The sequence below is a fragment of the Perissodus microlepis genome, chromosome 2, assembly GCF_051167445.1.
Source record: "Perissodus microlepis isolate ML-2025 ecotype Zambia chromosome 2, ASM5116744v1, whole genome shotgun sequence".
In the NCBI taxonomy this organism is placed as follows: Eukaryota; Metazoa; Chordata; class Actinopteri; order Cichliformes; family Cichlidae; genus Perissodus; species Perissodus microlepis.
The window spans coordinates 16011670-16037392 of NC_140462.1; the positions used below are offsets into that span (position 1 = coordinate 16011670).

Sequence of the window (25723 nt, forward strand, 5' to 3'; positions counted from 1 at the left end):
GATGCATGCACAGCATAGTAAAAGATTATTCTTCAAAGCTGGACCTGCCAAAGGCATTGAACAGTGAAAATTTTTTAATTTTGGCAAACTGCAATCACTTTACTTAAAAGAGCCGCTTTTTCGAAATGTGATCCATTTGTTTGCATGGAATTCCACAGTGGACCAAAGGACCTAGCGGTGATTAACAAAAATTTGAAAGTCTTCACAGTAGATATGGAAGACCCATTGCCACATAAATACAGAAGCTAAATTTTGCAGTGTTGATCTCCTGTAATTTGCAAAATGACAAAATGCTTGTCTGATGCACTAAGCACCTTCAATTGCAGCTCATTAACTCAGTCAGGGGGAAACGTTCTACAAGCTCTGAGAGAAACTATTAAAATACTTCCATTAACTGGAAGAATAAATATCCCGGTTTCAATCCAAAGTGTCTTCATTTGGGCTCAAATGTGAGATATGCCGTTGCTATGGTAATATGGCGATGGCTGTAGCCCTCCTCCCAGCTGTTGGTGGGTTTTGTGTGTGAGAGGGTAAAAGAAAGAGAGAGACTGTGTGTTTGTGTGCACGCACACTTGCATTGATGCTGCCTCCGTGCTGTGTTCCCCTTTTCAGTCTTCAGAATAGTGTCTCTACTAATCCGTGAAAGTTGCGGCGCTCTGAACCAGTGGCCAAGCCTTTTCCCACTGAACCAAGGCCCAAGGTCTGTGCTCTGCTTCACACTTGATTGGTCCCTCCTGTGGCAGAACTCCCCTCCCTGCTGGGCGTGGGCCCGTCCCCCTCGCTGGGCTGCTCAACGCTCCTTAATCACCTTCTCCCCACCATAATTACCAGCGCTGAGCCCAGGACTCACCACCACACCATTAAAGTCTGGCCAGCCTGTCCTCACCAGTCCTCACACATCCAGCACTTAGCACCAGCCCAGAGACAGGCCTAAGAGAGGCCCAAGTCCACCAACAGTGCACCTGTTCATGCCTGAGATGCCCCGCAGCACTGTGGACTTGGCTGGTGCTGCTGCTAGGGTAGGATAAAGAGAGAGGGAGAGTTGGCAGCTGTGCTGTTGTCCTCCTCCCCCTGCAGTGGAGGTGATGTGTTTATTTGGGCTGCAGTGAGAAGCTGTGAGAGGTAACTATCTCCTTGTTGTGCTGTACAGAGTACCAGAGAATCCACCCTGCAGAGACAGAGCCCTTTGATATGTGACCACTTCAAACCCACAAATACAATGGAAGCAGTCAGTTGTGGAAATAGCCTAAGTTGATGTTGTGTGGGCAAGGTGAGACAAATTTTCTTTGCACAGAATCAACCCCGTACTTTATTTTTCTGCCCCTGTATATTTCCAGCACAGCAAATGTAACACATGTTGTCAATTCCAAACGCTGTGTGTAAAAATTTGAAATAGAATGCTCCCAATTTCAATTTAGTTGTGCCCACAAGGTCCCTAAATTTCAGACTATTGCAACATTGCTGAGAGCATATGGGACTGGGCAGGTGAAACGCAGTGACCTGGCAAATAGTCCAAAGACTGATGAGAGTCGGGTACACGTCAGAAGCCACTGGGTGTGCTGGCACAAACGGTAACCAGAATGTGGATCAGACAGACACCCAGCACTCGTTAGCTTATTACTCTCTTATTAGGAACATTTTTGCCTTGCATGGATTGGCAGAGTCCTGCTAGCCACCCTCTTCACATGGCCCAGGCTCTGTCAGAGCTGATCAAAAGACATTTCTTCACATCTCCAGACGCCAGGGAAAAAAGAAGAAGAAAAGAGGGAGAGAAGAAAAGAGCCAGAAGGGGGCATACTGCTCTCTCTTTACTCTGGTCTTTTGGTGAATGAGGACATTTCACAATACCCTCTCCTTTTTCTTTTTTTATTTCTTCAACTGCAAAAAAAAAAAAGAAAAGAAAAGAAAAGAAAAACAGCACTTCCCATCGCATTTGGCCAAATTGTTCTTGCCATATCAAAAACAATTATCCTCAGGTGAAGAATGTGCCTGCAGAATTACAACCATTCCAGGGGGAGAAAGAGGTCTTCACAAATCTGACTGGCTTCCAGGCAGCCAAGACCCCCTCGAAGTGGTAATGAAAAGTGTAACTTTAGCCTCCCAGCTGTACGTCTCAATCCATAATCCTTCCCCAAAAACCTCACCGTAGAGACGCCTACCACTCCCATGGCGTTCCCAGCCTGTGCCGGGCTGGGCCTACACTGATTTATGTGGCAGTCCTGTGTCATACTCTCAACCTGAAAAGGATTTGCTCTCCTATATTTACCAGGGTGGTCAGGGCAGCTCTCTGGAAACACAGAAAGCCCAGTCTCCGGGCCTCACTCCCGCACAGTCGTTTTACCCCTCTGTGCCAATAACATAGAGATTTTGGAGCTCCAGTGTTTCCAAAGTGGGGTGTTTAAGCAGTGCAGAGGTGAGTGTTTGTGTATTTAGTACGTACTATTTACAAATGTATCATAGCACTAAGATTTGGTAATTTGGCCTGTGAAGTGACAATGGGCCAACGCTGAAACGCACAGACAGATTACACTTAACCATGATTTTTTTTGTTGTTGTTGTAAAAATGCATTTATTGATCTTTGTGCAATTGCATGGCTGCTGCTCCTGTGTCATAATGGTGCAGTGTAATTTTCCATCGCAATGATATACAGTATGATCACTACTACTTCAGGCTCAGAAAAGTGTTAGAGGAAAGTGTTTTACAGTAATCTCCCAGTAGCCCACTGCTACTTTGAAAAACTAGATTAAAAATGTATTAATTTCAAATAAAAAATTCTGTCAAAGTTAAATAGGAAGATAGTAATTGGTAGAATAATAACTAATTGATGACGTGAGTGTAAATGACAGACTTTCAAAGAGTTGAACACATAAAGAAAGAGCAGTCGTAAAGTAGGTCTGTCCATCACAGTTTTTACTCCTTGGTGCAGCGGACTTGGGTAAAGTACAGATTGTGCTACTTACCCCGAAGATGACACAGGTTCCTAAAAGAGGTGAGAGCATGAACACATGTTGTTAGATGAGCTGTTGTGGATAGCGGTGGTCCACTCTGCCACTGTGCATCCACTCCAGTCAAGTAAACAAGCCAAGGTGACCTCTGGACAGCTGGGTGTATACATCCTGTGGTTGGTTGTCTACATGGTGTGGCAGTGGAATCAGCGGGTGGTTGACGCAGTCTCTAAGAATGGGATCAGCTCATCTTATTTTATGCGTGTGTGTGTGTGTTGGTGTGGGTGTGCGCGCACACTAGTATTTGATGTGCCTGCACATGAATGTCTTGTATGCATGTACATTTGACAGCCATGTGGTTAATAATGAACAGTGAACAGGAAGTGAAAGCATTATTTCTTGGAACATGCTCAGCGCATGCCTGATATAATTCGCATTTTCTGCTCGCCATCTTGGTTGATGGCTCAAAGTAAGAGAACCTGTTCTGTAAAATTTTTTCAAGAAGCTGGTGTTACCATCTCCTGAGCAGAAATTGCCAGAAATTTCTCGTGACCTTCAATACACATTTAGACCAATGCAAAATCAGACAAAATGGCCGCTGCTGCTAAGCTAACTGGGGAGGAAGAAGATGGAGCTGATGCTTATGCTTCTACATGAAAGCAGCGACTAGATGGTTGACTTCTGCAAATAGCGACATTACGAGTGTAAAATGCTACATTTGTCAAGTTTGTTTTATAAGCTAGATATCGCTGTAATACCTTTTATTTCAAATATACAGTATGCTTTGCATTGCACAAGCCAATCACTCTGCCAAAGGTTTCATTACACCACAGCTTCACACTGACTCAACACACGTGCAATTTAGTTTGCTTGGCGTTGGATTACTTACAATTAATAACACGTCGACAAAAATTTAGTAAACAAAATAACTATTCTTTTTTAACAAACTTGAATATTGGATTGAGTGAGCGCATAAACAGTTGAAAGCCTTCATTGTATGACACAATGAAAGCCTTCAGTTTTTCCCCCCTTTTTTTCTCCCTATGCATTTATAACTTTGAGGAATCATGGGAGAGATAGTTTTCTTGAAATCTAAAGGATAAGACTGCTAAGTTTTTCCACAACTATGGTTTCACACTGATCACGGTTTTTCAAGTTTAGAATGTGGAGGAGAAAAATTGGGTTTTACAGTTTTTGCCATCATTTTCAATGTTTCTTAGACAGACAAACAGAAAAAAGAAAGAAAGAACAAAGTCTTTGAAACTATAATGAAAAATTAAACTGGGAATTTTATCTGTTAAAATCATGGTAATCTATCAAATTAATCAGGGGTTATCTAAATTAATTGATTTTACAATGCCATTACACTAACCTAAATAAAAGAACTGCTATGAAAAGCAAATAGTTATTGTCTGTACTTTAACTACAATTGACCTACTGGTTTAAATACAATGTAGTAAGATTGGTAAAGAACTGATGATTTGTGGGAGTATGTCACTGTCTGCAAAAATACAAGGAACACCACTGACAGTTTAATGTCCTCTTTACAGACAATCATAAAAAAACAGATGGCGTCTTTCCTTTTACAAACTGGGAGAAGTTTCACATTTCAGTCCAGCAGAAGCATCTGATTTGAGTTGCACTTTTTGATCAAAAACTCTAGTTCTTGTTTATCATTGCATATTATTTGATTGAGATGAGAGCCTCCCATTCAAGACAATGTCCCTTGAAGAAATAAAAAGACTTGAAATAAGAGAATCTTGCCAATTAGACACGGAGAGTTAATGAATTTCATTGTCTTTTGATGCTGCACAATAAGTTTTGCAGATGTAAAAAACAATGGAAAAGAATTACAAAGAATCTTAGAAACAGATGGCTTTTTCAACAAGCAGCTAAACTAACAAAATGTATGCATAATTACTTTCTGATTGTTCTCTGTCTGACATTAGCAGGAAAACTTTTTTATTAATTCTTGCAAACTTTGATATCTCCATCTGCTGAAATTACAATGAAACTCATAGTGTTTGTTAAAGCTTTTTCTTTTTACAGAGAGTATTCGGATGTGTATGAAAGGACAAAACAAAGCTCTTATATATGTAATGAAAAAAAGTTATTTTTTGTTTTAATTACCTTTTCAAAAATGTGCATTGCCTTCTTATGCTTTATGTCGATTTTACACTTTTTTTTTTTTAAATCAGAACAAAACACCGAAAATACTTTTTTTCGATTAACCTTAAAATAGTTCTTGATGTGTTTTTGTTCTTAATGTCTCTGTGAATACATTTTTGCGCATTATTATTTTGATTTATTTCATTTTTTTATTAAACTTTTTTTTTTTTTAAAGGCATACTCTCCACCCTTAACTTTAAATCGCAACAGTAATTTCAAATAAAATTTATTTGTACAAATTTAATTTCACTCAGCGAAAATCAGCGACTGAATATTAACATTCAACAACATTTTACCAATGCTGTATAATGTGCAAATTTTTGAAGTTCTTCTTTTTATTGTTATTATTTTAGTGTTTTTCGGCACTAGTGAAATGCCAGGAATTTGAACATTTCACGGGGACAGAAAAATTCAAATCACTGTTCCTTTAGCAAAAGGAACATTTCCGTCAACAGAAAACACAGTCTTGGAATTAGATTAATCAACAGTTAGAGTGTACCGCTAATAGGTTTTCTAAATAGAGCATCTTTATTTGTATTTCTTTATTATCTTGTGATATGAGTATGCTGTGTATCATGTGAAACAAAAATGATAATCACAATAATAACGACAATGTGACCAAAAATAAAGTAAACACCCCATCATTATCGCTGAAGAGAATGCATTCAGGTAGGTGGCCTGCTCATGCCACATCAGCCTCATTTTCATTTCTTCAGGTTAAATTGATTCGCCTGAAGGTTGTGGTCAAATATTTCTTTAAATGCATTATGTACTTTAAATTAGCCCTACCATAATTCAGGTGTACAAAAGAGACATGTCAGAGTCAAACCACTGATGAGAAATAAATAGCTAAAGAGAGTTGTGGGTGTTCTTCAAAGAAGCTTCAATTTAACACAATCAAATTAAAGCACTCGTATTTTAGGCCCACAAGTGCTATTCCTGCTCTCTAGACTTTTTCTTTTCCAAAGATATAATTTAGGGAATCTGATATATTGTGGCGTGCATGTTTTGTTAAGGCAAATACATAATTAACTGTTAATAAATCATTTAAGACTAATAATCAGAAACATAATCAACATTTTTAATTGGAGATCAGGGAATTGGGAGTTGGGCCTTGAGTTTTCTGCACCTTCTAAGGCTCTATAACAAATGTGTTATGGTGTTACAAGTTTCATGACTACATGATAAATCTGAAGAGTCGTCTGAGCACTGCCAGACATCACTTTTGATTCAAGGATGTTATTTTGTATTTGCAAAAATGACATACATGAGTTGCACATGTGTCCTGTGCAGATGTTACTGCCAGAGCTGATGCCCATTTTAAGGACTCTGATGTGCAAGTTTGAACTGAGGAGATTTACTAACATATAGCTAGTTTTTAAAAACAGCAATAGCCACGTCTAGTCAAAAGTGAATGGAAAAATTGCAAAATAACACTTTCAAACAAACTGATATTAATCATATTAGTATTATGTATATTCTGAGATCTTAAATAACAGGCATGTCTTTTAATTAAAAATTAAAATTCATGTAGTGTTATGAAACCAGCCGTTTAACTGCCAACGTCCTGCCGCTTGTTTATGGTGACATCTCATTGCTTGGTCAATGGGTTCTGCCAGTGTGCATCTTTATTAGTTTCTATGCACTGCTGGCATGCACTCCCTAGTAGCAGCAGGGACAGCCCTTATCCCTCCTCTGTGCTCTACCTCATAATAAGCCTTGGATTTGAGGGACAGGCGGCTCAGGACAGAACAAGCGGGCCAAAGCAGCACGTATGCAAAGCTCTAAAGCATGAGGCCACACTCCTGTGTATCTTTCAGAGACAACAAATAAACCACACTCACTTCTTGAAAAAGACATCACAGTTTATGCTTCATCTGCCACACAGCCAGGATTCACTTTAAAAGAAAGTTAAAAAAGTTAAAACAGAAAGTTACCTGTGGAGCGTGTGAAGTCGATCTTTGAACAAACAGCACAAAAAAGAATCCATCAGCCCAAATCCACACGTGTTGGCTTAAAGTCTTCATAATAACATGGATACCGACTCCCTTCAATAAAGTCACTACAAGTTTACAACATTTTGTTAAATTATGAAAGACCAAAATAATATCAAATTCACACATGGCGAAACAGGCGATGTTACTACCTTTAAATCTGTAGAGTGAATTCTTCATTCCAAAAGGAGAAGTTTCCTCCCGGGGAGCACCAGGAGGTGCTGTAAAGCAGTTAGTCTTTGATATCATAACACCACCAAAAACAAACATGGCTGATGAGGGGGTCAGGGCCGACAGTAATGTATACTGGTTCAGAGAGTCAATGCAACATTAACGTTTGTGAAGCACTCTGGGCCCGGAGCATCAATATTAAGACCCCTCTTCATGCCCTTCTACCTGAGGCTCAGAGAGGCGAGAGGAGATGCACCCTGCTATGACCTCTGCTTAAATATTCAAAGTCATGTCCAAAAATGTAGTGCTGTGTTGACTAGGAAGTATTCAGCAATGCTTAGCACCCCGCCATGCAACGTGTCATAATCAATGTAAAGTTGCATCTTTTTCTTTAAACTACTGGACACTGGTGTTATTGAATTTATGTCACAACTTTTCCAAATGTTTTTTTTCCAATGAAATATAGGCCAGTTGATTACATTTATCTGTTGAACGAATTTAGAACATTTTAGTAAAATGTCTCAAGCAGAGGTTTACAAACAGTTTCAGTCCTTCTTAGTACGTGTTTCTGCCCATTTTACCACTGGGAATGCTAGCTATGAAGGAAAAACCATGGGTTTAGTTGGGGGAAAAGTGGATTGATTGTGTCAGTAAAACAGTAAAAGGTTATTCATAAAGTCCCAGATTAGGCCCAGCATAAAGTGACAAACTAAAAGACGAAGTGAGGCGACCCGATCCTCCTTCATCCTCATCTGAAGTGCTAAACCTCACCCTGACTTTGTAACACTCAGGCTTGTGAGTCACAACTGTGAAGATATAATGTTATTTAAACCCAATCTGTCACCAAATGGAGCAAAAAAAATGCTTGCCAAGTGCACAAGTCTAACATTACCACTTATGAGACACACACTCCCACACACACAACACTCATACACCTCCCTATCTTCATGTCATTATACAAGCAAAATCGGCAATTAATAGAAAAAAGTGAATTCGTGGAGTTATCATTAACACAATCGCTATCGAAGGTCAGGTTAGGCATTAAGGAGTAAGTGACAGAAGTATCAACACTATTATGTGACTTAATATGACACAATTAAGTGAAATAATTAGCCCCTGTAACTGTTGGGTTATTTTAGATGGTAATGAGGAAACATTTGAAAATATTTTGTTGATGTGATAACTTACAGTAATGAATCACTTTTTAGCGAGGGATATTATGGCATCCCCCTAGGGTCTTAGTTGTTGCCTCAGTGCGTGACCCACTTTGCCTTTTGCTAATTTTGACAGCTCAATTCACGGATACCCAGCCCTTCACGAGTCTGCCACCTTCTGCAGCAATATTGAAGTTGGTGACAGACGAGAAACACTGGCATGGTGGTGCCCTGATGGTGCCCAAGTGGTGCTCTGAAAATGCTTGTTGCCACATGCCCATAATGGGTGGACGTCTGCTGGCTTTAATCCATAAAAAGTTAGTTTTATCAACAGTTCTTGACTTTCATATGGGCTTTACTTATTTTTCAAGTGAAAGTACTAATAGTAATAGCAGAAAAAGTAGGAATACATGTGTACATTTTGCTTGCTTGCATTGCTATACCTACTATCCTATCAGCTCATTATTACTAGTAACACTTAAACAGCATTTAATGTTATACAGAGCTAAATTTAACTTAATCCTTCTGGGTGAGACGTGTAAAAGCAGCCACATGCCACAAAATGTTTCCATTTGAAATGCATGGCTGAAGTATAGTAATATGGCATGGAAATACGCAAGTTGAGTTATTGACGTAATTACTGTAATGATATTGCAACTTATATTTCATAACATGTTTGTCTGCGATCATGATGTCTATTTCATGTCAGTGAAAGGAAGCATTACAACCGGGTATTCCAGTCAATATCGTCTTAGAACTGTCAATTTAATATACGCATTTATATATTTCAGGGCAATGCCACACATTTCTTCATTATAAAACTTAAGATTGTTGCAAGTGTCTTTCATAGTTTTGAGGCAGTGTGATGCAACGAGGCTCCGAAGACTAATATAAGATACGTGAAGCGTGTATTAGTCATTTTCAAAAATATATACCTTCTGGTGTTTATTCTAAAAAATATGACAGAGTTCGCTGTTTATGATGCATTTTTTTTCTAAAGATCATTTGGGAATTTTGTCCCTGAAATGTTAGCGTGAGAATAGAGTTCTTGGTCTCTTTTCTGGTGTAAAGTAGTTTGACTTTGTCTTGATGAAGGCCAAAGGGTTCTGATGAATTACTCTGTGCAGGTTTGTTTAACTCAGCAGGTCTGCAGTATAATAGAATGGATTAACGTAAGTAGACTTAAGATATATCATTGAAGCATTTGAATCTGAACTGCTGAGTGATGCGGTATTTGCAGCCTCTGGCCACATTAAGAACCAAATCAACATGGCTCCTGGGCTTGAAAGAATAATAATAATCTAAAGAAATTATATATTTCCAAAATGAAACTGGAAAAGAATGCACGGTGTGCACGTGGCAAACGGCTGTTCTGTAAAGACATCTGCTGATTACACAGTTTGGGGAGGCCTGGTAGAGAGGAGACTGGCAGAGAAAAGTGTAAAGAGATTGAGACCACACGACAACTGCTGAAAGCACACAGCACTCAGGCCCTCACAGCCAGTAACTCCGAGCATGAAGCCACAAAGATGTGAGGGGGAAAGTTGCCTTCCCTCTATTTTACACAACAAGAGAACCCTGGCTTCCCAGGGTGGCAGAATAATATTAGGCCGCCAAAATTGAGTCAAGGGCTTTCTCATTTTGTTTAGGTCTGCTACTTGGCAGGCACAGAAAATACCCAGCACAGGCTAGACTGAGTTTTTCCACTGCTGTTGTGGAGTATTAGTAAAAATAAATAAATAAATAAATAAAATGTCAGAAAATCTCTATTTTACAGTCCTCTCTTGAACTTGCTTTCTGCATGCATCACACGTGCCATGTTCGCCTTCCCAAGATGGTGGCAAATTGGTGTCTGTCTGCGCTGACAGTTACATGCCTGTAGACAGGTCCACCAACATGCATCCCTGCATGAGCACATGTCAGCGCTCTATGTGGCAGGTGGAGACATAGACCTGCTTCAGGTGGCCCATGTGCTGCAGCATGGCTCCCCAGAGAGAAGTGCCATGGTGACGTACTGCAGATGTCTTACTACATGTGGCAGCAAGACCGGCTTGAGAGCTATATCACAGCATTCACAGCCTTTCACCCAACAGGGCCAAATCACTCCGCACAAGTGACGTCTACATCCTTCTGTTATGCTCCTTTTAGAGTCAATATTGAATCACCAGGAGCTATAACCTATGTGATTTGTTCATCAGACCTGTCATGCAGTAACGTATTGTCAGGGTGACTTTGATGTAAGCAAACAGGAAAACATTTGGTTCAGAAATTGATGAAAATCTAAATGCATTTCTTATTTATGCATAAACATTCAGATTGAACTCGGAATTAATTAAGTTGCACACTAAGTAATAGGCAAATATTTCCACAGTTATATTAAGCATGTTATCAGTGTAACTGCATCTGAGAAAAAGTTTCATGAGAGATTTGTTTGGATCGATTTCTCTGGTTAGTTACACACAGGCTCTACAACTGACGTACAGATTCAGAGAGAAAAGAACAGACGGATCGGACAGAGCGTCAACTATGTGTTCTTTTATCTTTTTTCTTTTATCAAATGTCTATAAATATTGGCTGGAACAACCTTTCCTCAGTGGGCTTCAGGTACTATTGTTCAGCGCGAGTGCTCATTATGACTGAGCTCAGTGTTATTTTGAAAGACAGAAATCTGAAACGGCTTCCCAATTTGCTACAGGGCAAATGCATTTTCTTTTAAATCTGAACATAACTAAATGTACACAGCGATATTGACTTTAAATCGATGTTTATACAGTATTTATGCATAATTTAGCACAATCCATTGTAAAAGGACTTGTTTACAATAGGTTTGGATTTCATCACCACATCTGAGGGTGTCTGGTCCTACCTCTTTTTAGTCATATGTGACTGTCTGATCATATGTAGTCAGTGTGTCTTATGTGTGTTTTTCCTAATCCTCCTCTGCCTCTGTGACCTCTCACCCCAGCTCTCTCCTTTTCTTTGTTGTTCAGGTCAGAGTCCATGTACTCACGCCAACACAGCCACATGGCCACGTTTTGGTATGCAGATACACAGACACAGGTAAGTCTGGTCCAGGTGCACCCCACAGTGATCCTGACCCACTCTGGTTCACCCCGCAGCTCTCAGGTCAAGCCTTGGGCCCAGCAGGTTCCCAGCACAGGTCACAGAAGGCCTCAACATCCCAGAGATGAGACTCCACACTTGCATGAAGAGGAGTGTTTGATGTGTCCCTTAGCTGGGATGTGTTACCATGTTACTATGCCTTTAATTAGCTCCAGCAGCTGCTACTTCCTGGTTGACAGGCCCTGGCAAACTCCACTGTCTCTGTAATCTCTTACAGGTGACTGTCAGTTACATGTCAGATGTTGTATAGTTTCTGGGATGTGTGTTCTCCTTTAAGTCAGGTGTTACAACTTTAGTAAGCGCCATCGGTGCTTACTGAGCTAATTAACCGTGAAGTGACAGTAGACAAGAGTAGTAAAAAAGAAAAAAAAGTGCTCGCGCTGCTGTAATGACCACAGCATGTTTCCAAATATGTTATGCAAATACGTCTCCAAGTGCCAATTCCTGCCCATTATTTTTTACAAGTTTCGTGTCTGGTTTCCGAGGATGTAATCATGACAAAGAGATAGCGAAGTTCTCCTGGTGACAGTAAAAGTGCCACTCTGCATTCTTTATGTGGATTTCCAGCTTGCACAAAGACATCTTAACCACTGGAAATTGCCCTCTGAGGACTGACAGATAAAAATTTATCTCAGATTAGATGATTGCACCTTGTTCCCTGCTCTTCTTTGTCACTCCCAAGTTGGTGGATCTTTCCTTAAAACTCCACTAGAGATGAAAAAAGGAGACTTCATAGCTGGCTATGGCATACTAATACCCTGGACTCATTAAATTAATGGGGGCCAGATTCCTCTTACTGAATGTGCACTGATGCCCTTTGAGTTTGCCGGGGCTAGAGGGTGTGCAGCACTTTGAAAGCCCTGACCGGCATATTGAACATGCTTTAATAGAACCCTTTTGAGAGTCCTGGTAGGATGCTCAGTAACTCTTTGCCTTTAAGTTCCCGCACCTCTCTGTGTGATCTCGTCAGATAGCCACTCTATCCTCGGATTCAGGCCTGGAGAGGGGGAGGGGACCTTGCACATTAAATGAGACCAGAGGTGTCCATATCTCAGCAGAAGCCATTCTTTCCTGGAGATGTGAATCTTTGAGACATGGTGCTGAGAAAGCTTTGATGTAGAACGGTGCTCAGTGTAAGGCTCTGAAACAGGAGGCTTACAGGCCTGTATTCAGTGGGATTCCCCTTCAGGGAGAAGAATCTGGGCTCTCGTTGGACATTCGTGGAGCGTTGATTTAATTACTCTATTCTGCTATCCATCCAAGCACTTGAGGCACAGGAATAAAATTCCGTCCAGCAAATGGCCATTACGAATGTCACTGTCCATTTAATGTGAAGACACCACTATCAATCGCTCCATAATCTAGGCAAGCCAAAGGAGTTTAAATAAAGATAAAAACAGCAAAGAAAAGTATATTGTTTTAAATACAATACTGTGTCACAGTGAATGCCTTAAAATAATGGGAGAAATAGAATATTAATACATGAATTTTGCATATTTGCCTGACAGCAAAAAGATGAATTGATAAGACAAGAAAGCTGTTGAACTCTAATTTGCATGATAAAAAGTCCCTTTAGAGTACCCTCGTGACTGTTGGAACCACAAGTACCAGATGTTAAGATAGAGCAAATCTACCTCAGTGAAATTAAGATATTAGGCTGGAGAATCATTTATGATTTAATTATTTCAATATTGGTGTCCTAGTAAGGCCCAAACCATGTAGCTTTTTGCTCAGCTGTAAGGATATTTTGATAAAATGATAATCTTCCTCTCTTTTCTGCTCTGTCATCTTGGCTGCACACTATTTAATGCCATGAACAGAAACATCACTGACAATGATGTGATTACATAGTCCAGTGTGAGGTAGCAAGACTCATCCAGATGGGCTGGGGGAAAAAAACTCTTTTAAACCCAGCTGAATAAGGCAAGCATCTATAGAAGTACACTGACCGAGAAGATGCAATGCATGAGCCAGACAATGAACCTCTAGCTGTTGCACATAGCGAACAAGCAGAAATCCAGTTGAACTAAAAATGGCTGACTCAGACACACAGTAGAGATAGCATCACATCTCCCGCTATAATTCTCCATATCTCTCCCTCTCCCTTTTGCATACGACAAAACAGCACCATATACTTCTTACAGCAAACCATGTTGGGCAATCATTTGATTTTCATAGCTAGCTTTGACAGTAATGATTTCATAAAGCCTTTGATTTTAGCTCAATCTCAATGGCTGCAACATTGCTGGATACCTCACCTCATTAGCGATTCCATAAGCAGAGAGTAATGCTCTGTTGTAGCTGCTGATACTTACATGCCTCCCACTCTAAAGTGTGGCGATAATTTATTCTCTCCCCAGTGCTCATCATCCTGATGCAACTCACACAGTGACAAGAATCCATCTCGTAGTACCTGGCAACAAACCGGAGGGGGGGGGGGACAAAGGAGGGGGATCACATATTTTGTGATCACAATCAGAGGCATGAGGACAGTTACTAGGAAGGTTTAAAATGTCCCAGTGTCATAAAACTCCCACTAGAACACCTTGTGAAGAGTAAAACTGGTCTGATTTATCATAGACGTGATCACTCATTCAACAGGTCTGACTGAGTTTAAATATTTTCAAGAGCAAAGGTAAAGAACAGTTCACAGATTTGAGCACATATAAGCCATCTTCTGATGCCAGAAGTTTTTCTCAGAGTCTGGCTTAAGCACTTCAAAGTTATGTAGGCTACTATATAGAGAGCACGATTCATTTGGCAGCTTGTATTGTCCAGCTTGAAAAACCTAAAGCTAGCCAAAGACACACTGTGGGCCGTTTTCAGCTTCAGAGAAGAGAAAGAATTTAGCTTGAGCTTAGGGCGCCCATCCCCATCCAGAGATGGGCTTTTTTTCATCTTATCGTAGTCTTAGAGCATTGGTGTGGTGACTATGTGCTTCACAGGTGGGAGTCTGCCTCTGTCAAATGAGGTAGTTCACTAAGGATGGGATTTGCCGCTGTTATTTTTCTATTAGGGAAGAATTATGCTAAGCCTTTAGAGGCCATCTTTGTGTTGCTATGGCAGCCCATATTTCCTACCGGGTTGCGACCTTGAATGACTACAGTGCAAAGCCAAGTAGCCCCAAAACCCTTTGAGGATTAGAACCAGTGTCTCATAGTTATGCAAAACGCCTGTGATATGATTGAACCTTGAATGGATGAATGACAAAGTTTATTGAGATTGCCTCTCTTTTCTTCTGATTGTCATTTGATCATCCCAATCACTTAGCATGCCTTTAAATGCAGCCTTTCAAACGGCAATTGTTTGGATTAAGTTTTCATGCCCACCAACCTTACATTGTTAACTACTAAACCAGTAAAAACAAGATAATTTGTGCTCGTACAAATGTAACGCTAGGAACTATTGACTAACATTCATCTTATGTGATAAAATGAATGGAAATTCTCACATAATTTCCTCTTGGATTAATAAAGTATTCTGATTATGGTTCTGATGACTGAAAACAGTAAAAAGTATGTATAAGCCGCGGTGACACCTTCAATTTGCTTTCTATGTCTAATAGTCAAAAACCAAAAGGTATTTAGTTTTACAACTATGAACACACCATAAAGACGCAATGCAGGGGTATGAGAAAATGTTGCACATTTTTCAAATAAACATTTGATTAAAATTTTATGTTTTTTTCTATTACTAGACTAATCAATTTTAGCAGTAAGTCAGACAAATTGGTACATTAATTATAAACACAATGGTCTAAAAGGGGTAATGTCCATTTTGATACTGATTTTTCTCTTCCTGTCTTATGCTGATAGATTTTTTTAATCATCACCACATACTACTGCTGGAGTTCTAGTGCTGGATTGCAATTTACAGCTGACTGGGATGTTTCTTTCTGCGGCTGGCTATTTCTAAGCTTACTAACATTTATTACAAAGTTGAGGTAGAAATATAGTTTGTGCTTATGGATCAAATTAAATGCACAACCAAATCAATGATTTATTTATTTTTTCCAATTTAGAATTTGTTGCAAACTGTTTTCAAACCAGCCATCAAAGCCTCAAGTCTATTCGGAGGCATGTATAGACAGCTACTCAAAGCTGACACAAAGATGAGGCTTTGAAAGTATGAGATTGACACTATTGTGGTCACAAAGCACAACAGGAGACTACTTTGAAGAGGAAAATGCTTTGAGTATTGGATTTCACTTCAGAAATAGTGGCCAAAGACAAGCTCAGCTGCCAGACGTGTTGAATTGGTGTACATTAAACAACAAAACCACGTACACTATATGCCACTTCCGTGTGTCCAAAAAGAAATACGGAAAGGTTAAAACTCTGGTGTTAAAGTTTTGAAACTGCAGATAAATATTATGCACTAGGCTTTTTTTCTGTCTTCTGTATCTTGGGATGGTGAAGGCTTAAGATGCATAAAAACTTGACAATATATCCAAGCAATCCTTACTTTTTTACTTCACAAAATAAAGTGCAGCTATCATAGCCATGTCTTGTTGGCAGTTTGGGAATTGATCAGTCTCAATCCCAAGCTGTATCTTTCTCAACTGGCAGGTCTCCTGAAGTTGACACACCGTCTGACAGTGTCTTGTCAATGACTGAGCTTGACTGAAATCCCCAGCCATGTTTGCTCACTGCCAAAGTGGTATCTATCATCTTATTTTTGACAAATTCGTCACACACATCTCTCAATCTAATTGGTCTTTGAGGTTCCTGTAAGACAAAGACTGCTAATCTTAGTGTGAGCGTTTGAACGGCGCTTGCCATTGAATACTTCTCAAGTCTTTGAGCGAAGTTTGAAAAACATGACAGTCACATTTTAGGTGCTCTGATGTCACACAGTCTTTCTGGCTTAAAAGTTCACTCAATATGAGGTTTGGTCTACTTTGATGTGGGGTCTCTAGTGATGTGATTTTAGCATGCTATCTGCCTCTGCTGTTCTCTGTCACCCACTCCTGCAAAGACTGACGTGGGAGCTGCCAGAGCAGAGATTCAGCCTTTTATTCCTGGTGACTACAAATTAAAGATATGGGGAAGGTAAATTCAGGCAGCACCATGACAAGCAGAAGGTACAAACTTCTGCCAGTATTTACTCCTGCGAGAGACACTATACCTAAAAACCTGGAATATAGTCTGGCTCAGTCGTAGATGTTTTTTCCCCCCGTTTTGTTTATAAGACGACAAAAATGTTATTTTTAATGTCTAGTGATCGTGAAGAGCTTCTCCTGCTTCAAATGGCAAGAAAAGCAAAGCTATCAAGCGCTGTTTTTGTAATGCATCTCCAGATTAATTTACATGAACAAGCTCACCTGCTTATAAACACCCTGGAAAACACGCAGGGAAGTTTATTTATGACTTATTAATTTAAGTTTAAAATACCTCTCTCCCAAACAACTTATAATTCATTTCCTGCACATTATGCAACATTCCCCCGTCTGGACCTGAGACTGTGAAGTAGCAGTTCTGCGAGGGGGGGTAGAAACGCTGAAACGACGATAAAGATCTAGTAATCTTGTTTTATGCTTATGGCGTCGAGAGAAGATCCTCCGCCCCCCTGCGACGAGACGCTCACCTGAAGAAGCTACCGGAGCACCACATGACTCCTCTGCTGCTCACATCACCGTGTCCTGAGAATGGGGATTTAGTGAGGATTAAAGCAGAATATTTCAATTTAGCGCCGGAATTTACCTGGCTGTGCCAAAGTAATTACCTACCCCTTCTGGAAAAAATGCAGTTATGGAAACAGTGAAACACACCTACAGACGGGAACGACGTGAATGGCTCTAAGTCGAATAAAGAGGAAATCTAGGACGTTAATGAAAGTAATTAAAAAACCCGTCTCGGTTGCCAGATCTCTTCATTATATAATAAATAGTTAATAGTGTAAAATAAAACAATGTGCCATTCGGTGTTAGTCCTGTTCGTTAGGTAGCCTATTGTGTTAACCCTTTATGTTCTGGAACATTATTATAACATCATTTTTCAGTCTGGACTGGGAGCATAGTCTGTCGAAGACTCCTTAAAACGGAAACGCTATTTTATTATTATTATTAATATTATTAATATTATTTTGTTTAGAATTTTTTTTTAACATTATGAGGTTAAATAGATATAGAGGCGAGATATCATTTGGAAATTTCACTGAGTATAAAAGGAAATATTCATATTGGATAGAAAATTATAATTGTGGGAAACCTGGTGTAGTTTCAGTGTAAGCCTGTAAGAAAATCGCAAAGGAAAATATAGATGTTAAACTTTAATATATATTCACATATGTGCGATTATTATTATATAGGCCTATTTGTTATATCCTGTAAAATACATTTTTAAACTTAAAGGCCGAATTTGAAATCATAATTTTAATATTACAATACATTAAACTGAGGTTGTTGCTAAATATTAGGGTACAGTTTAATTATTTGTACATTTACCGTCCTGCTACAAAATAGACGGAATGTGATATTTTTTTTGTAGTTTATTCTTTTTTGACTCATAACATGTTGACTTAAGTTTGTTACGCTCAAATGTAATTAGTGGAGTCCCTAGGTGCAAGCTTCTTCAGATTAAAGCTTTTATTCATCTGTGTGATGTGTTTAGGTGCTGTATGGAGAACTGCGCCAGCTCATTTGCTTTAGCTAAAAAATGAAAGAAAGAAAAAAGGCCTGAATACATTTAGGTGTTGTCTGTGGTTATGATTTATTTCACTGACCAGTTATGACCAAATATACAAACAAAAGGCCTTCATGTTCAAATATAAATACGTTTAGCTCTTTGATATGATAACTTTACACATTTTGTTGAGTAATATTTTCCTTCACTGCAAAATAAATGCTTAAATAAAGTGGAATGGTTCCTAGGAAAGTATGAAAGGAATGCAGACAGCCTAAAAAATAAGATGAAAGATGGGGACGGAGTCATATTTATGCTCTCCGCTTAGCGTCACATTCTCTGATTTGGATTTGACGCAGATTCTGTCGGTGATCTTTCATATTGCCTTTCATCACATGAGAGAGACGAAAACATCTGTAGGATACCTTGTTCGGTCTGTTCTACAGAGAAGACGAGACAGAGGGCCCCTGTGTGAGTATATCCCATGTAAACAGGGCCCTGTGCATTGTGTGAATTAGGTGGATTAGCCCCTGCTTTTGTTGGACATGGTGTGTACACACGGACACTGATTCAGCTCTCCAAAAGCCATTTTGGCCCTCACAACTTTAAGGAAGCCTTACATTCTTAGGAGATGGTCTAAATGGGGGATTCCTTTTGAAGCAACACGGCATTCATTATTGTGTTGGTTCAGGTTTTGTTTGGCAAAATGCAAAAACACTGAATTCAGTCGGAGCCTCCATTATAGTTTAGCCTACAAAGACGAATGGAAAACATCCTGTTGGTGTCTTAAACTCGTCAAACGAAGCCCCGAATTCGAGTAATAACCCAGTGAACACAGGCAGAGATAAATACCTTTAATTAGACCTATCGAATCTATAATTATTAGTTTTGATTGACTGATATTATTGGTGACATGAAATTGGAGCATGTGGAACACCCACCCATACAGTCTCATCGACCACCCGCCGCGCGTGCACGTGATTTTGAGGTGTAAATAAACATTTGCACGTATTTCTTCATATTTCCAGTTTTTGAACAATTAAGACAAACAATTTAAGGAATGGTTTATTAACGCCGCCCAATTAAAACATCCCCCAGAACCAATTTGTCTTTATATCAGCTGTCCTACCACGATTTCTTCCAAATATTTTCAAAATCATTGCGAGCGGGTTTCGTCCCTCACGTCTGTCAGGTGCGATCCAACAGATGTGACTTAGATGATATTTTAGAGTCCGTGCTTTTATTTTTTTCGTAATATTTGCCGTTTGAATAGAAACATAGTTTGTTTTTTTCCGATCTGTTCTGCTCCCATAAACTTTTGCTTAGTCCACTTCGTTTCATGTGTCCTCACTAAAAATATGAAATGCAACAGATGTCGGAGACAAAAGAGGGAAATTTAATGGGATACCGATAAAAGTCAAACTGGCCGATATGCAACGCCATGGCCTCTTTACGATTCATGATTTTAGTGGCCAAAGAAAAACTAATTGGAAAACAGTTTTAATGCGGATTTTGTAATAAGAGTACATCAGAAGGCCCGTATAGGCCCCCACTCTGCGGGACGTTTTCATCAGTATTCATCCACCTGTAGCTTCAAGGCTTCTGTTGATTTTGAAATTAATAATGATTGTTTTCGCAAACTACTCTACTCCCGTCATTTGAGTTTGTTGGGTTTTTTTTTTTTATATTGTTGCTGGTATTTGGTGAAAGTCATTAAAGCCGAGCTGTTGGAGAATAGATTAAAAACTTTAAAACGAGGACAAAAAAGTGCTTTCAGAGTACTAATTTTGACACCCACCTTCTTAAATATTTAATTTTATGCATTACTGTGCTTTTTAGTTTGGCTGAGGACCGATAAAACCGACGAAAAAAAAGTTAATGTAAATTAAATCTAAACTTAACCAAAGCTATGTTTGTTGTATTTTAATTTATAGAAAATCGTCTTTTTTCTTTTTCTTCTTTCTTTCTTTCTTTTTTCTTTTTTTTTTTTTTTACAGCAGAGCGTATTACGGAGTAAACTACTGATATTCGACCCACAGTCTATTTGTTATTAAAAAAACAAACATTTTCCATTATTGGCGCTTGCAGTGGTTTTGATTTTTCATCACTCAAATGTGGCTGTTTGAAAAAAGTACGTTTTCTATTGCAATTTAGAAGCCCGCGCTGACTGACTTTGATTGTGCTTAGTATGAAATGATTTTGCGTCTTTGTGCTTGCTTGTAAGCGGATTAGACTTGGAAAGATGAGTTTCAACATGTGGTGATAACCTCTTCAAAGAGGAGAAAAGTACAGCGGGTCATCGCAGTTTCTTATATTTCATTAACTTCATTCATGTGTTTTTTAAAGGGCCCAAAAAATATCAAGCGCCAGCTTACAAGATTTGAACTGAGTTAAGGGCTAATAGTCTTCAGGATACACATATATAAACCACATCTGAGGTCTGACTGCGCCATTAGTTTATCAGAAGGAATAAAGTTTTATGATTGAGGTTAGCCTGTTTATATGTAGGAACAAGATCCATTACTTTTAAAATCACGTTTTCTGGATATCAATATCTACGCCTGGATATTTATTAGTTAAACGTAGGCCTTCAGTCATGCAGCTTTCGCATGTATCCTGGAAACCAATTTAATCTATGAGCAAAGGGTTATTTAATAATTCTACCTTGTTTTTCCATGAGGTACAAAGTTTTATTTGGTCTGTGTTTGTAGAAAATGCGGAATGTGTCTGGTCCTCTAAGTTATAGATACTTTTGTCCAACAATCAGGGGAAATCACAGTAATTCAGCAACTACTTCAAAGTAAAATGCCTCTGGAGTCACTAAGCAAAGAAAGAATTAATTTGCATCACATTTTCTAATTAAAAACGAAACTTTTTTTCTGTGTGCAAATATATAGATATTAGGGTCCAGCTTACTGTGCCTAAAATGGCAAGAAAAATAATGGAGAATTTCACATGTTAAACTCACCTCTGCTTCCAATGTAAAAGAGTCCTTAAAGAAGTGCGGTGCGAATAATAACTGAGGCATTATAGGACTTAACTATTAAGAAATTCCATATGTTTAACTGTAATATATCACATAGATTGCAGTCAAACCTTGACACTTTGTAGATGACAAGTATGAGCACAATTTTATATCAGGTCTCCTGATAAAGATGAGTGTTCCGGACTGAGAAGTGAGTGTTTGAGAAAGAGTTATCAAACTAAATGAGGGAACTAAAGCCATTCTGTGTTTCGCATCTTAATGGATTTAAAGACAGACCCATTTAATTCACTGGCGTGCTGAACACTTGTATTCACGTGTCTAATTTTACACAATACAGTATGTCTGTGGAGCTAATTGTGCCTAATTGTGTGTGTTCTGGAATGTATGGGCTCATCATAGTTGTCTTGTTGTCTGTGCCTCCATGTGCCTGTGTGCCAGTGTCAGTGTGTGCCCATATGCGAGTGTATGCATGCTCCACTACTCTGTATCTGTGTGTGTGCACCCATGTGTGCTGTATGCAGCCTATTAGTGGAGTTTAACCCCTGTGTTCAGGGAGTCACATCCCCTCAACACACAGGCTCCATTCTTATTCTGGGCTTGCAGCACGTTAACATTTTACTCTCTTCCCTCCCCACCCACCCCGTTCACTTTTGTCCTAAGAGGGCAATTAAGGAAACAAACGTTTTCCCCAAGATAAGCTGGCTGCCAGCTTTGCATACTAATGTATTGCCAAGTGGTTACAAATAGTGAGTGCTCTAATTACCGGCACTATTTTCAATCAGAAATTGCTCAATTTCGCAGGATGAGGTCTCTATGGCTAGGAAAAAAGCCCAACCTGACAGGAGAAAGAGACAATCATCTCTATGTGGAGTGCGGCTGATTTTGTCTGGCTATGTGTGTGTTCATGTGCCCACATGTGTGCATGCATGTTTGTGCGAACAAGTTCATCTTCCTCTGTGTGGATAGACCCCGGCATGACCCACTCTTTTGCTGTTGCCCTTGACAAGTCAAGAAATGGATCCTGTCAGCCTCTCACAGCATTTAGCACCACAATTATCCCCTTTCACAGCCTGGCGGCATTAATGTAAACCACACCAGGCAGTAGTTGCCACTCAGTGATCAGCACGATGTGGTGCACCATCTCTGGGTGAGCAATTTGATGCAATTGTGTTGCTCTGTGATCATCAGTGCAAATCAGGCCCTGCTCATTTATTAAGCAATTTCTGCTGGAGAAAATGAGATGGAAGGCTGTTTTAATTTGGCAGGAGATAGTAATATCTGTAAAAGCAAAAATAATGCAGAATGTGGTTGACACCAAACCAAAAAAAAAAATGTCACTGAGTAGGGTGCATCAGCTCATCGGGGAGGGGGCTATACTGAGAGGAATGGGCATCCTCATGTGGTTACCAGAAGTAGGGGGTAATGCAGACCAAAGTGACAAGGACTCAATCCCTGGATGTGAGAATGAGTCACTCCATAGGATGCGGATGCAGGACCCATCCGTTGGCCTTAGCTGACCTTTAGCTCTAACGGTGGCTAATGGAGGGCTGGCCCTCGATCAATGCACTGAGAGACTGGGCTCCCTATCCTTGCCCTTTCACCGGGCCAGGAAGGGAGGGATGCTGCCAGAAGCCACGCCGTGCAGTCATCGACCCTGCCACTTTTCCATCCTGTGGGTGACAGCTGCAGTGCCAATGAGCCTAGGGACGCCATGCTGCCCTGCCATGTAGGAAGGACAGCCAGAAACTCTGTCTCTGTGGTGATGGTGATCTGTTTGTGAAGATGACATCCACGTAAACAACCCCAGCAAACACGTCGGTGTCAGATTCTCATATGATGCATTAGTGTTGAAAACCTTCATGAAAGATGAAACTTGTTTGAATTTGCCTGAAGTTGTGAGTTTTGTCTTAAAACTTATTCAGAATCTGTTCAAATTGTTATTATTTGACTGCTATTATACAAATTACAACTATACATATGATAAGATGCAAATCAGTCGTGGTTGTTAGATCTGCAGTGTAACGTCCGTACACACAAAGAGGTAAAGTCACCTTTACTTTACTTTTATTGCATTTGTTTATAAAACGGTACAGTCGCATTTGAAATTTAGGTGTTGTTGGTAAACCTTAAAGTGCTGCAGTGGAGAATATATTTTTTTATGCTGCACTATGTTTTTGTGCTTGGTGATGTACTTTGTAATCCAGATGGCGCACCACTGCATACCTTTTTTATCAGAACACACTCTTCTGCAAAGAGACAACATTTGCATAAAAACACCGAAAAAAACAAAAATGAAAATGAAAATATTTAGTGCGCATTTTAATTGCAGAGACTTCCAAACATGACGATGTTCAAAATAGTAGCAGATGAAACATTCTCTCCATATGGAGAGAGAAAAGAAAACATCCAAGAGGTTTAACACAGATTGTTCTTTTTATTATCATTAACAGTAATGTGATTTTGAAGCCCTCTGTGACCTCCTCACAGCAGCACCTCATTTCAGAAGTCATTCATTAGAACAAACAGAAGGCAGGCAGAAAGACAGCGAGGAAGAGACATGGGGAGCGAGCATAGTGTAAAATAAATTAGACTGTTCTTATTAGATGAACCACTTTGAGATGGTGAAAGAAAGCATGCTTCAGAAATTCAAAGGAAATCCAATAGTACAGTATTTGGAGATGAAGATGTCACGTGGAGCCCGTGATCCAGTTGTTAGTTTGTGCTATGTGTAATCAGTCAAACTACTGTCCATTTTGGACTGTAAGACCCAAGGGAAGCCTTAAAATAAGGGTCTGAGCAGCATGTTCGGACTGAGATTGGGTAACACAGCTGTTCTTCAAGACCATTGGCTGATGCTGACTGCGGTGAAACTAATCAAAAAGCTTCTTAAGTCTCCTCTGATATAAATGGATGGTACAGTCTTTCCCTTATGATTTGCACCAGTGTTTACAGAATAAGGTTTTTATACTGCAGTGACAGCAAGGCCGCATCTCTTCATTATGCACTTGGCCTCTCTTCTTATCTGCACCCCTGGAGCTGCTTATCTTACCAGGTCTGTAAAGGTCCAAATGACCTACCGCAAATATGCAAATATGTGAATCTATACGTACGTGAGAATAAAATAGTAGAAATGTGATACAGAGTGGCCAGAGGCTCGGCTGCACGAGGGGGGCAACAGTGGGTGGGGGAGGAGGGTGAAGCGAGCTGTGTGGATACTTGGAGTGGTGTGACAGACTCCCCAGCCTCCTGGTAGGATTTGTTGGAATGTGAGAGAGGAGGATTTTAGCACCAGGCGAGCCACGCCAGAGTGCTGCAGACTTCATGCCATCTGTCTCAGCCTCCATCTTCTCTTTGCCAAACTCATCAGACCTTTATTTCCTCTCCCTCTTTCTCCTTCTCATCCCTGTTCACAAGAGTAGCGGACATACTGAGATCTGCTAATGTATTGGAGGGAAAAAATGGTCCAGCTTTATAAAAAGATTCAAAATCTCAATTGATTAATATGTATTCTTGGAGCTTATTGTCCAGCAGCCCTGACGAAGATAAAAATGTGTGTTTTATAGTCCTGCCATTTGTTACTTGACCAACAGGGAAAGAGAGAGAGTTATTCATACCATAGATGATATGGTGCTCAGTTAATAATAAAATGTGTTTCAAGTGACCGCCAAAAAGTTTACTTATTTAATGCTCCTTTATAAACAAGCTCTTACCTTTGAAAAAACTGTTGGAACAATGTACACATATTGTGTTATAATATGATTAAAAGGTATGCTATAAATATTAATTCTTTGTGTGGAAGTAATTATTTTCTCTATGACTAAACTCAGAACTTTTTAATGATGCACTTTACACAATCAAACTGTGGATTACAGATTTGAAGTTCCTTACACACCTTCAAGTTCATAAAAATGTAGCAGATCCTTCACTATATACTACCAAATTAGCTCAATGTATAGACATATATATTGTTGGGCTTCGATTAAATCAAAAGCAGACTTATATTTCAAATGATTGTGTGACTCTGTGATGTTTGGGTGGGACTGATCTCTCACCCTGTCTCCGCATGTGGGCGGCTAGGGAGGAGGCTGAAGGAGATCACAGGGAGGAGCTGTACCAGCTCGATGTCCTTAACCTGTTCTGAGAAGGGCAACAGAGGGTGGAGGGACTGGAAAGGAAATGCACCCTTCGACCGAAATGGAACACCAGGTGGCAGGAAGGGGGCAGGAGGCCTTTGAAGCTGACCCTTGGTCTCTGCGCTGGGATGGCCTCAACACTCGATTCAGCCAGAGATGGCAGGGAGGGGAGCCAGGTGCCCCCAGAGGGCCTTTAGACCACACAGATCTATTATGGCCGAGGCGGAGAGATTAGGCCGGGGCTCAGCCCAATTGCTCCCAGTCATATCACTGTGAAGACAGCCAGAGTCAAGCAACTGCATCCTAACAAGCAGAAACATACTGAGTAACGTCTCGTATCATCATCAAAACTGTGTGTTTTAGGAAGATTTTCCACTGTGAAATTCTGTCAAATCAGTATGTAAAACGCTGCATAATTGGCACG

General features: G+C 39.9%; 1 long non-coding RNA gene across 1 annotated transcript; it reads left to right on the forward strand.

Annotated features, from left to right (window-relative positions):
- Positions 1 to 2209: 2209 nt before the first annotated feature.
- Positions 2210 to 25723, forward strand: LOC146392584 (uncharacterized). The gene is made up of 3 exons (XR_014802172.1): positions 2210 to 2413; positions 11425 to 11494; positions 25244 to 25723. It is a non-coding gene; the product is annotated as an uncharacterized LOC146392584 (long non-coding RNA).